At 37.4% G+C, this 14298-nt stretch overlaps 2 pseudogenes; both read left to right on the top strand.

Moving 5' to 3' along the window:
* LOC137024541 (uncharacterized) overlaps positions 1-2936 on the top strand; it is a 101531-nt pseudogene extending 98595 nt beyond the window's left edge.
* An 8-nt stretch (positions 2937-2944) lies between these two features.
* LOC137024539 (antigen WC1.1-like) overlaps positions 2945-14298 on the top strand; it is a 48069-nt pseudogene continuing 36715 nt past the window's right edge.

Here is a 14298-nt window from a genome sequence, read left to right as displayed (position 1 = left end):
TTAAGTTCAATGTACTAAGAAAGTTAACTTGCCACCAATCAAAATTCATCCATGCCTCCCATCATGCATTGCTGCATGAATAAATTATGAGCTGAATTGTCTTAGTAATTTCTTTATTCTCACTATTTAAATTTTGCTGTTTTTCTGTGACTTTTTAGCAGCTTGTTTTCTAATGTTCAGAGTTGATCTGTTTATCAGAACATGTTGCTTGTCACCGTCGTTGAGATTCACAGGCTGATTCTTGATGTCTGTATGTGCCTAAAATATATATATATATATTTTTTGTGATAAGGACAACTTAAAAAAAATATATATATTATAGAAGTTGATCATCTGCTGTAGAATCACAGTGCTGCTGTAATCAATAATGTAACTCTAACTCAGAGATTGGACTCTAAATGAGTTCAGTGATTCAGATCAAATAATGATTAAGTGATTACATAACCAACACCACCTGATCATCTTTTAACGTTGCTTGTCTGGTTGGTTTTATTGCAGTTAAAACTGCCCAAACAAAATCTAATATTAAGAAGTTAAGGGTCAACAGCTCAACTAAAACAAACCCTGACCCTCGATGATGGTAACTTAAAAATTGTGATTTTCTCCTTTGGTGAAAAACTATAAAAAGGTAAATGTTAGGAAAAAATGTCTGTAGAACAGCCAAAACAAATGTTCCAACTGCTCATCAACAGCTCCTTGAATTCACACACACTACGACAAAATGGCGTCATTACCTGCCGCAAACCAGTGTGAAGGATGCGTGGTCAGGAGAAAAACTTCATAATTTAAGTGCATTTAACTTATATTTATTAACACATTCAAATACACCCACAAATTAGTAGAATTTACTTATATTTTATAAGTAATGCAACCAAACTTAAATATTTTAAGTATATTGTAATTATATTTTTAAGTAAATATAAAATCCGGGCTAAGAGTGCATTCTGTCCCTCTGTGCATAGACTATAGTCTGTTACAACAGCAGATAAAGTGTAAATTAATGTGCAGTGAAAATGAGCTCTACATGAAACAAGTTACTTATAAATGTTGCTGTAAGAGAAGAAAAACCATTGATTTCTGTCCTGAAACATGTTCACACTCCTTCATGCTCAACACAGGGACAGACCCTTGTAGTCTTCAATAAGAGGTGTTTTACTGCCATCTGCTGGACAAATACAGCATTGCAGCATTAAACATGTTTATTGATGTTGTTTATTATTCTCTAAGGTTTACTTATTTATGTAGATAATATTTAATTTATTTAAAAACACTTCTGTTTATACTATAGTTTATACTACACTCTAAAAAATGCTGGGTTAAAAACAACCCAAGTTGGGTTGAAAATGGACAAACCCAGCAATTGGGTTGTTTTAACCCAGCGGTAAGGTTAAATGTTTGCCCATCCTGCTGGGTAGTTTTATTTAACTCAACTATTGTTTAAAAATTACTGTATTGCTTAATTAAAATTTACCCAAAGTATGTTGTAAATGAACATTTATTAATGTTCAACGAATAATTATTAAACAATAAACATTTATTAAATTGCTTATTAATAAATTTATATTAATAAACTATTAAACTATTAAATTTATATTAATAAAATATTAAAGCTTATTAATAAACATTCACCTTTTGTCTATTATTGTTGCCTCTAATTGCATCTGGTTTTTAATTTCCCGACTATTTTGGGTTCATTTTAAGCTAGCCATATAGCAATTTTTAAACAATAGTTGGTTTAAATAAAACTACCCAGCAGGTTGGGCAAACATTTAACCCAACCGCTGGGTTTGTCCATTTTCAACGCAACTTGGGTTGTTTTTAACCCAGCATTTTTTTAGAGTGTATAGTGTAATCAAATATTTTACAATAAAAGAACAAAGCTGTAAAATCCATGTATAGCATACTTTATCCAGAAACAATAAGATTAAAATAATTAATGAAAAAAGTTCTACTTCTACTAAGTTACAATTGTCAGTAAGTGATCAGACTTACAGAAACAGTCATCAGTGTTGTGTGTTGTGTGTGCAGATCCAGGCTTTGATGCTGAATATAACCTGCAGTGTTTCTCTCTCAATCTCTTTAAGTTTAGTGTGACTTTATCTCCACGCTGACATATGACTGACACGAGTCTGTCCTCAGTGAAGTGTCTCTTCACGCTGGAGGAGGAGTCCCGCTCATCAGCGCTCACACTTTATTGATATATATGGAGAAAATAAAAATGCTGCTTTCTGATTTGTCAGTGATTGTGTTTGATGATTTCCTCTGTTGTGTCTAATAAGGTAACAGTGAGTGTCATTGGCAGCTGTGAGAGTCTCTCTCTCTTTAGGGGACTGACAGGAGCCAGTTTCTTCAGTGTGTTTGAGGGAGCAGAAGGAGAAACAGAGTCAAACAAACAGTGTGACGAGCAGAAGAAGATGGAGGGATGTCTGACACTCGTTTTACTCTCCTCTATAGTCACTCTAACAACATCTGGTGAGTACAAAATAGATTGTAAAGATGTGAAATTGTACATGTGTAATTAAGCAGTTTATCTATGATGGCATTAGACCACTAGAAACTGAATAGAGGCCTGTGTAATATAAATAAGCTCTTGTGACACTAGATTATTCATTTATTAATTATATTTGATAAATGATTTTAACTTTTACAGCTTTCACACTGGTCAGCTGGTGTTGTGTTTAGTTGTGCTATAGAAATAAAATTGACATTGACATTGAACTTTTACAGCCAACCAATTTAATGATGACAAGATTATTTGTAATATACTCTTATGCAGCTTTAGTTGTCAAGTTTGTAATATTTTTTGTATTTAACAGTTTTTTTATGTATATATCTCATGTTTATTGACTTAGTACTCTACAGATGACTGTATGTTCTACTTCTACTGTGGTTAAACTCTTTCTCTCTCTTTCATGTACAGATTTGGAGACTGTTAGGTTAGTTAATGGTAACAGTCCCTGCAGTGGGAGAGTGGAGGTTCATCATGCTGGTCTGTGGGGAACAGTGTGTAGTTATAACTGGGATGAGACTGATGCTGCAGTGGTGTGTAGAGAGATAGGATGTGGAGAGGCTCTAGAGGCTGTGAGTAAGGCTCAATTTGGACAAGGATCAGGACCAATCTGGATGGATTATGTGGCTTGTAGTGGATCAGAGTCAACACTGAAGAACTGTGGATCATTAGGATGGGGTGTTCATAATTACTGTGGTCATTATCAAGATGCTGGAGTCAGATGTTCAGGTGAGCTGCTCCATACATCATCATGTTAATTAATCTCTGATCAGACCTCCAAATGTATCGTACATGCAATTTAAAATTATTCAGTGTCATTTAAAACCCCAATTACAGAAAAGTTGGATTATTTTGTAAAATGCAATAAAATTAAGAATCAGTGATTTGTTGATTCTCTTTAACATTTATTTAACTGACAAAAGTACAAAGAAAAAATTTTCATTGTTTTCACTGAACAACTTTATTGTTTTTTGTAAGTATAAACAAATTTTGATTTTGATGATGTAACACACTCCAAACAAACTTGGGACAGAGTCATGTTTCCCACTGTGTCACATCACCTTTCCTTTCAATTACAATATTTAATCATTTGGGAATTGAAGGATACTAATTGTTCCAGTTTTTCAAGTGTCATTTTTACCCAATCTCTCCTGATACAAGACATCTGCTTAACAGTCTGTGATCGTCGTTGTCTGATTCTCTTCTTCATGATGGCTGTACATTTTCAATAAGAGACAGATCTGAACAGCAGTCAGTAAAGCACATCTCTTCTATGGTCTAGAAACCACTCTGAGCACGTGCAGAATGAGGCCTGGTGTTATCTTGCTTCCCAGGAAACATGTGATCTTGATGGCAGTTTATGTCTCTGTACAATCCCAATATTCTCCATGTCAGTGATTCCTGCACACATATGAAGTCACTCATGCCGTTTGCACTGATGCTCCTCCATACCATGACAGATGTTTGATTTTGCACCTGTCGCTGATGTAAGTTTGGATGGGACTTTCGTCTTTGGGACTGAGAACCTGATTTTTTCAAAATGCCATCCCTTTTTTTCCAAAAACAAGCTTAAACATGGACTGACTCATCTGACCACATGTAGCACATTTCCATTGTCTTGTAGATCATCTGAGATGAATTCGGGCCCAGAGAACTCACCGCCATCTCTGCATTGAACAGATTTCTACAAGCTTTCTCCTCGTGTAACAGAGATTCAAGATGCTTTTCTTGAAGCAGCAGCAGACTGTGTTCAGTGACAAAGGTTTTCCAAAGTATTCCTGAGCCCATGTGGCTATATTTAACAAAGTAGAATGATGTTTTCTAATGCAGTGCTGTCTGAGGGGTCAAAGGTCACACACATTCAACTGAGGTGTCCTATACCTTGCCCTAGATTTCTCTGAATAGATACCCTGAATCTTTTTACAATATTATATATGCTAGGTGGTGAAAGACATAAATACTTTGCAATCTTGCTTTAAGACATGTGATTTTTGAATTATTTGACAATTCTCTCATGAAATTTGGTACAAAGTGGAGAGCCGTGACCCATCTTTGCTTGCAAAGACAGAGAAGCTCTTTTACACCCAAATATGATCCCCTGACCTGTTACCAATTCACCTGCTCACTGTGAACTGTTTTAAAAACAGTGTAACTTGGATATTATATAATCTTTTCACTTTTATTTACGTTTTTTAAGTGTGTTACAGCATCAAAATTAAAATTTGTTATATTTACGAAATACAATTATGTTGGTCAGCAGAAACATCAGAAATCTTTTCTTTGTACTTTTGTCAGTTAAAAAAGATTCAAGAGGATTAACAAATTACAGATTTTGGTTTTTATTGAATTTTACAAAATGTCCCAACTTTGGAGCTTTATATTCAGAGCAATTCATAAGAAATTATTTGATGATTAGCATTTACTTTCATCTATTACAAAAATCCATTATTAATTAAAGGACTTTCTGTTGTTTTATGTCTATATCACAATCATAATGACATATAGTTTTCTCTGTTGTATAAATATAATCAGAAACCATAAACTACGGAAGGTCAAGACTTGTGGACGGATCTCACCTGTGCTCTGGGAGAGTGGAGATGTATTTTGGAGGACGATGGGTTTCAGTGTGTGCTGCTGCCTTTGACCAGCAGGATGCAGAGGTTGTGTGTCGAGAGCTGGACTGTGGGGCTCCTGTACAGGTGCTGGGAGAAGATGCTTTTGGAAAAGGAAATTATCAGATTGGATCAAAAGAGATTCACTGCAGAGGAAGTGAATCACACATTCAACGCTGTAAATCATCATCTTTACATAATATAAATTGCACCCACGACAACGACGTTGGACTGATTTGTTCTGGTAAAATGTCAAAGTTCAGCCTTTCAATAGAGAAATCTAATTGTTAAACTAGAATGTAATTATCTGATCGGTTTCTTCTTGGTTTGATTTGCATGTTTCATCATCTGTTTAACTAAACTTTGTTCTTTGTCCAGGTTACACTGACCTCAGACTGGTCAATGGTCCTGACATCTGTTCTGGTCGAGTTGAGCGTCAGTACTTCAGTAAATGGGGCACAGTGTGTGATGCATGCTGGGATATGAGAGCTGCCAGTGTCCTCTGTAGACAGCTGAATTGTGGGATTGTTGTGTCTGTTGTGGGATCAGACTGGTTTGGAGAGGGAAGTGGTGAAATCTGGGCTGATGTGTTTGATTGTGACGGGAATGAAACAAAACTCTCAGAATGTTCCATCTCTTCATGGAGTCGAGCTGAATGTTCTCATAGACGAGATGTTGGAGTCATCTGCTCTGGTAAACTTATTTGACACTGAGACCATTATGGTACCAAAAACTCTCTGTATAATATATAAACACTATTTCACTATATTCTGAATTTACTTATTTTAGTAAAACATGACATCTTCTCCATAGGTTCCTCTCTGGCTGTTCATGATGGTCTTGTGCGGTTGTCTGGAGAGAGACAGTGTGAGGGGGAGGTGGAAGTTTCCATCCATCAGGTCTGGAGGAGAGTTCTGCTGGACTCCTGGAGTCTCACTGAATCCTCTGTGGTCTGCAGACAGCTGGGCTGTGGCTCTGTGCTGAACTTCTCCGGCTCCTCTTCATCCAGTCCTGAACACAGTCATGAGTGTGTGACGGGCTTCCAGTGCTCTGGGAGTGAAGCTCATCTGGGGAACTGCAGCTCTCCACAAACTCTCAACTGCAGCTCCACACAACAGCTGTCAATCACCTGCCTTGGTGAGAAGAGCAACATCTGGGCAGATTCTTCAGTTGTTAGTGATCACTAATGTGTTTCTCTTTCTCTGAATATCAGGTCGCGGGTCCATCAGGCTGGTGGGTTCTGGGGGAGACTGTGCAGGGAGGCTGGAGGTTTTTCACAGCGGCTCCTGGGGGACAGTGTGTGATGACTCCTGGGATATTAAAGATGCCCATGTGGTGTGCAGACAGCTGCAGTGTGGAGTGGCCCTCAGTAACCAGCAGGTACCAGCCTGGTTTGGTCCTGGTTCTGGACCCATATGGCTGGATGAGGTGGAGTGTGAGGGGAATGAGACGTCCCTGTGGAGCTGCTCTTCTCCAGGCTGGGGAAAACATGACTGTCAACACAAGGAGGATGTAGGAGTCGTGTGCTCAGGTAAACAGTAAAGTAATGTAAATGATTTTCAAAGATACATTTAATTGTTTTTCACAAAATAGCCCATGATAATGTACAGCTGGTCATTTTTAAATAACTCCAGGATGATCAGGAGCTGATGGGTCTAGTATCATCTTAAAGGAGTTTATTTTTCAACTATGACTGTATGACTGCAATGTCAGTCTGATATAATGTGTTGCCATGGATGATGATCATTTTTTTAAATGTTTTTATTGACCAAGCAGAATCAAGTAGTATATTTTGTATAATATATTATGCATCTGTAAATATACACTGTGTACATGATATCAGTGTTTGCAGCATGCATTAGACTTGTATTAACCAGTTAATTTTAGGTGATATTTTTGGTTTAGCAAAACCTGGATTGCAGTGGTTTTAATACACAACTTTTTCCATATTTTTTGTATATGTAGCATTTTTGTTATTTATTTATTTTTTTTTACAATTCTCATCAATAATTTATTTAGTTGAAGTTGATTCTCATCCTTCTCCATCTAGAGTTTAAAGAGATCAGGTTAACTGAGGGCTGTGAAGGGAATGTGGAGGTTTTCTACAATGGATCCTGGGGTAATGTGTGCTGAATCAGATGGAAACAGACACAGTGAGTCTGATCTGTCAAGAGCTGAACTGTGGAAGATCTGGTGTTTTGTCTGATTCTACACCAAGAGTGAAATCAGCTCCTAACTGGATGGATGAAGTGAAATGTCGACCACATGATTCAAATCTGTGGCAGTGTCCATCTTCACCCTGGGGACAGAATGACTGTGGTAAAGATGAAGTGGCCAAAATCACCTGCTCAAGTGAGATGATATTTAAATGATGATCTCAACAGTCAGGTTTCTTTAAAAACAATGTTTATAATGTGGTGAGTAAACTCTTTCTGGAAAACTAAACTGAGCTGATGGAAAGAGCCTAAAATTTATGAGTTTTAAATTATTTTTCACACTGATGATGTTTCACTGAGAGATGTTTTCAGAATCAGATTCAGAAATTGCTTCATTGCCAAGTGTACTTGCACACACAAGTAATTTACCTTGGTATTGAAGCTTCCAGTCAGGGGCGTAGCAGCCATTTTAAAAGTGGGGGGGACAGCTGTATGGTGATGTGACCCAAAGCTGATATTCATAATAATAAATTCTAAATAGAATACCAATTGGCATTTTACAGCACCCTAGTGGCAATTTTGGGAACATGCCGTGATAGCTTACAGGAACCTATTTTTGTGAAATCATCCTCAAAATTTAAAAATACTGCAGGACTTTGAGACCAATGTGAGACCATCTATACTTTATTTAGATAAAGATATTTTATGATATTTAAAATATTTCAGTTGCACTACATTTGAACAATAACTTTTCTTACTTCTTAATAGTTGTGTTAAATGAGTATACAGATTACATCTACAGTAATTTTATACAGCATACATTTTATGAAAATATATCAATAACACCTAAAAAAATATATTTACAAGTTTTTAATATTTTCAAGATCGAAGTGAGATTTTTAATCAAAACTTCCAAACTGAATTATACATTAATATACATTAATTAATATAATTATAATTATACATTAATTAATACAGTAGTTAACACTATTGGAACACACAGCCTTTATACATAAAACTAATTTTATTTAACAGTTTGAACATAAAATAGAAAATGTTATCTTTTTTTTCTAGCGATTATCGTTGATTTGATTACACAGATCCTATTTAAACTGAGCTGACCTAGACAATGACGTCTCTGCATTCAATAATTAAATGCCTTAAACTGGAAATTCAGTGTTTAATCTTGTCATTATAAATTACTCTATTCTCCTATTTGATACTGTTCAGTGCTTTGACACAATCTGTATTATTAAAAGCACTAAATAAAGGTGATTGATGGTTGATCTTTTGTTTTAAGGAATTAAATTGATGTGTAATTCCTTAAAATGTTGGCAAGCAGTTCCAATTAAGAAAACACTGCCTTAAAATAGTCAATCTGCTTTTTTTATACAAATCGCACCTGTACACATTCTGGAGAGGTTGAGCAACTGTCCCCTCTCTGTCAGTGACGTCACAGCCTGCCTTTCCTACAGACCAGTTAGGACATAAAGTAGAATATTTACATAAAGTATAAAAATATATATATTTTAAATTTGATACAGTATTTTAAGATATTCGGTGCAAAACAATTTTGATTTATTGTGAAAGGATAATTCTACTCCGCGAGCAGCACGTTGGCAACAAAAGACAGAAGAAACCAATAATTTGTTACGTCTCATTTAGCAGACGCTTTTATACAAAGAGACAAGTAGGAGAGCATTTAACACACTGAATCCGGCGCGTGACGAGGTTCATACGGGTTCTGTTGTCTTTTGACGTTACAGTAACAGTTAGTTTAAATCATAACATGAAAACTTTATTGCGTGATTCGTGTCATTGCAACATACTGTAACATACTTACAGTGTGTGTTTGAAAAAAGGATGTAATCGTCCTTTGCTTTTTTCTGGGGTGCATTTTATCCCAGACGGCCTGATAGCAAAGTGAATGAACGAACGAAAACTCACAACAGCAACAAGAGATTTGAAGCTCATAGCAGACGCGCCCAAGAGATGATTCGCTCTGTGATTGGCTGAATGTTAGTTCACTCAAATCTAAGTAACAAATCAGAGAACACTGCCGGTGCCGGAAATATTCACGCTGAATTCCAAAAAATAAAAAATAGCAGGGGTCAGAATCACCTGTTTCTAAAAGTGCGGGGGACGTGTCCCCCCCTATGGAAGGCCATGAGGGCCAAATACACGTGAAATTTAACACGTCAACAACACGGTAAATACGTGTATTTCACGAGTATTTAACGCGTATTTCACGCGTTAAATACGCGTGAAAAATCAACGCGTTAAATACGTGTATTTGACGTGTACTTCACGCGTGAAGTACGCGTTAAATACGCGTGAAATACGCGTTAAAAATCAGTTTGAACGGGTCATTGTCATTGGCTGCTGAGAACTTGGGTCAAACCATTTCTGTGAGCTTAAGGGGGTGTACCATTCATCTGCTAAGATGCCACCATTTAACATGCTAGATCAGCTTATTCTGCCTTTTTATTTGGTTATTTTTGTATAATCTTTAGAAATAATATATTTAAATTGCAGTTTAATGAAAAAATAATTTAATTTTCCCACTTATGCCTTTTTTTCTTTTTACAACGCCCTTACCTTTACTGACAATAAAATGCAGCATTATAAGCTCACTGAATGTGAGTATGCTCTCATATGACCTGCAAAGTTTTTTCTCAGGTGTGTGTTGGGGTGGGGACACATAGGCTAACTGAGATGTGTGACTAGAGATGATAGACCTGCTACACAGTTTTGTTCTAAAAGCATCGTAAGCCTAAGTTGATCGTAAAAACGATCGTACGAGTGATCTTAATATTAAGGTCTGTTTCCCAAAAGCATCGTAACTTAAGTTGCACTTGAAAATGATCGTAGATCTACGAGTGCTCAGGAGTAATCGTTAAGCCCTAAGTGCATCGTAAGAAGACAGAGTTATGAGGTCACCTACAGGACAACCGGCAGATTACACCTTTATTCAAGTGCAATGTGTATAACATAGCTAAGGTTTTGACTGTATTCCTCTTAAATCCTCTTTGTTGTTTAATATGAAAAGAAAACGGAAGAAAATAAAAAAATAAAAATACACATGATGTCATAAATAGTGCTGATAAAACATGTCTGCAATAAAAAAATTGTCTGTACACCTGTAGAATTTGGCTAGATGAAGTACATAATTTGTACTACTGTCACCCTATATACCCTTTATATAGGCTTTATATAGGCCTACCACCCATGGCCTAAAGCTCTATGAAATACTATAGGAGTTCTTCCAAGTGTTTCTGAAGTGACTGACTTTTTTCAACTATAAACTAAATTTTAAAACATAAACAAGTTTAGATATTAACTTCAAAAACACTGAATCACAGTTTGATTGATTTCACACACACACACACACATATACACATATATATACCAAAAATTATTCAGACACTTTGACCTGACCATGTTTTGCTAAAGTGTTATTTGAGATCTTGTCATATTTTACTACCATTAAAAAAAAAAAAAAAAAAAAAAAAACTATAGTGAATAATCTGTAATAATGAATGAAATGTTCAAGGTGTCTGAATAAATTGTGGTTTGACTGTATGTGTATATATATGAAGACTTCAGATGCAAAAGCCTCTAAGTGCCATCTGAAATTTTCTTATAAAATGAACAGTTTTATCAAGCTTGTAGGCCTATGTTTATGTTCAGTTATTTCACATTAATGGAAAAGAAAATGACCTATTAATTGCCATTAAAGTGAAATTACTGAACCTAAACATACAAGCTTGATAAAAATGCTAATTTTAGAAGAACATTTCAGACGGCACTTATAGGCTTTTGCATCTGAAGTCTTCACATATATATATATAGCTTAAAGAAATCGTCTGAAAATTACATCTTTGTTTAGCTCTACCTCCTCCAGAAGAACATTAATTTAATCTTTTTGAAAGGTATCTTTATTTATTTATTTATTCTAAACCATTCTAAACGTTAAAGGATACGATTTTATAAGGTAATATTCAGCACTTGAGAAACGGACAGCGACTCTTAAGTAGCACGTAGAGCGCGTTTTCGCGCGTTCATGTTAAGGGCATTTTTGGGAAACGCACGTGGAATTGCAGCGAGCGTTCGTAACCTTGCACGTAGAAAGCGCTCTTAAGAGCTAAGATACATCGTTATTGGGAAACCCAGCCCTGGGGTTAAAATGCCCTTAACATGAACGCGCGAGAACGCGCTCTACGTGCTACTTAAGAGTCGCTGTTCATTTGCGAAGTGCTGAAATATAACCTTATAAGGAATCGTGTCCTCTGAACGTTTCACCTAATAATCGTCATCTGATGTGGATTAGCATTCAAGACACGTCTATATAAAGCAACTACCTACAGGCTGAGGCACTGATAAAATGGCTGAACAAAAAAAAACAAGAAAAGATACCTTTCAAAAAGATGAAGTAAATATCCTTCTAGAGGAGGTGGAGCGGAATAAAGATGTAATTTTCACCAGATTTAAAGGACATCATACAAATAAGGAGAAACAAAACATTTGGGAGGACATTGCTACTAAATTAACAGCAACCAGGGGGGTTAAAAGATCGGGTAAGGAGGTCCGCAAGAAGTGGCAGGATTTTGCAAGTCTGGCAAAAAGGAAGAGGGCACTGCAGAGGACTGCAATTAAAAAAACAGGTGGTGGGACCAACGAGTCACCCCTTCTCACAGCAGAGGAAGAGAAGGCCTTGTCAATACTTGGCACAAGTGCTTCAGATGGCATTAGTGGTGGTATTGACATCCATGGAGCAATAGGGTTAACTCAATCTGAGCCTGAGCCTGAGCCTGAGCCAGGTCCTTCATGTTCAGAGGAGCTATTTTCACCCGCCATCTCCCAGCACATACCATCTCCTACTCCTCCAAACAACCCTCCCAGGCCTCAGCCTCCATCTTCAGTTGTCCAGACTGCAGCCACAACACCTCAGCAGTTTGATATGTGTACTTGTAGTCAGGACTTAGTTCAGCTGGAGAGGGAGAAACTAGATGTCTTGAAAGACATTAGGCAATCCCTTAAAGAAGCCAACGAGAGGGATACCAGTTTTCAACAGCAGCTCATTGAGCTCAAGAAGGCCAAGCTGGCCTTAGAAGAGAGGAGACTTGCACTAGAGGAGATGAAATTTGCAAGGCCCTCCATTTCTGTGCCAATTATCTTGCCAGAAGAGTCAGGTAATATGATTATTGTTACATGGGGATTCATTAAGTTTCTGTCATTTCTTGTGTAATGTGAAATGTTTTCTATATGTAGTTATGACTTATCCCACTGTACAATGTCTTCTGCAGGTCCTGGGGAACTGAATTACCCAAATGAATAAAACTATGTTATTGCATTGTTTTTGATGTCTATGTGTTTGTTGAACCACACAAGGCCTAAGGCCCAATGAAATACCATAGGAAATGAGTTCTTTCAAGTGTTTCTGAAGTGAATGGTTAATGATTATTTCATAAGCATGTAAGTTTCAATATTACTAATATATAAAGTATATATATTAAAGGTGAAAGTAGCACAAATATATGTACTTCATCTAGCACATTTCTACAGGTACAGACAAAAAAAAAGTTTATTGCAGACATGTCTCACCAGCACTGTTCTATGTATACATATTAAGAAGCACAAATTCTGGTCATTCCAAACAGATGATAGATTAAAGGAATATGTAATCTATACAATTTCTAAGCATGCCACACCTTCACTTTCTTCAGGGCAGGGCTTAATGTGATTACTGAAATTGGTGACAAGCAGTGGGATATGTGAACATTATCACAGCCTGATAACCTTCACATGGTTCCTTCAAAGTTAGTATAGTATATAGAGTTTACACCTCAGTAGACTTGCAAAGGAAATCATGGCTGCACTACAGCGTGTTCTTCAGTTAAGGTTCAGAGAAAGACAAAGACAGAGACGACCACGAAGTAGATTGGTGACATTAAATGCCTTCATTAGACAGCATCAAAACCCCTTGAATATGCTTGATGACATAGCTATAATTGGGAGATACCGTCTGCCAAGGGAACAAATAGCCCAACTGCTGAATAGCATCGGACCTCAGCTGATGCGTGCCACCAGGAGAAATTTTGCCTTGTCCCCTGAAGTCCAACTCTTAGCAGCATTGAGATTTTATGCAACAGGCAGTTTTCTCCAGGTACTTGGTGATGGGCTTGGATTAAGTAAAGCATCAGTGTCAAGAGCTGTTCAAGCGGTCACCAATGCATTACTTCCACTTGCTGTGGAACACATTAAATTTCCATCATTAAGACAGGACATCACAGAAATACAACAGTATTTTGTAACACATCATCACATCCCACAGGTCATCGGAGTGATCGATGGTACCTTGATCCCGATCCTTACACCATCTGTGGATGGCCATGTATATATATGCCGCAAAGGTTATGCAGCTGTCAACTGCCAGGTGATCTGTGACCATAAGGGTTTGATCACAGACATTGTGGCAAGGTGGCCCGGAAGCACACACGACTCCTTCATGTTCACCAATTCATCTGTGGGTCAGGAGGCACAAAACTCACAGGGACAGTGGAGGCTGCTTGGGGACAGTGGTTACCCACTGAGGCCATATCTCTTCACCCCTGTGGCTAATCCTATGAATGACAGGGACACAGATTTCAACGAAGCACACCGTGTTGCACGTAGTATAGTGGAACGCACAATAGGGAGGTGGAAGATGCGCTTTCGGGCTATTCACCAGTCCAGCGGTGGTCTTCTTTTTGCTCCACAAAAGTGCTGTGCAGTAATAATAGTAACAGCTATGTTGCACAACATTGCGGTGCAGATGAAAGTGCCCTTACTTAACAGGGAAGAAGATGAAGAGGTGGCAGAGGAGGAGGAGGAGGAGGAGGACGACGACGAAGATGGCATGGGACCACATGCTGGCCAACCAAGAAATGTCCAATACATGGCTGGTTTTCGTGCACGTCAACAAGTCATTGACAGATTTTTTTGAGTTTATCTCTATTTTTCCCAGTCTTTGAAGTATATT

The sequence above is a fragment of the Chanodichthys erythropterus genome, chromosome 8, assembly GCF_024489055.1.
Source record: "Chanodichthys erythropterus isolate Z2021 chromosome 8, ASM2448905v1, whole genome shotgun sequence".
Lineage (NCBI taxonomy): Eukaryota > Metazoa > Chordata > Actinopteri > Cypriniformes > Xenocyprididae > Chanodichthys > Chanodichthys erythropterus.
The sequence above is the reverse complement of the archived record's forward strand: the minus strand, read 5'-3'. Positions and strand labels throughout refer to the sequence as shown.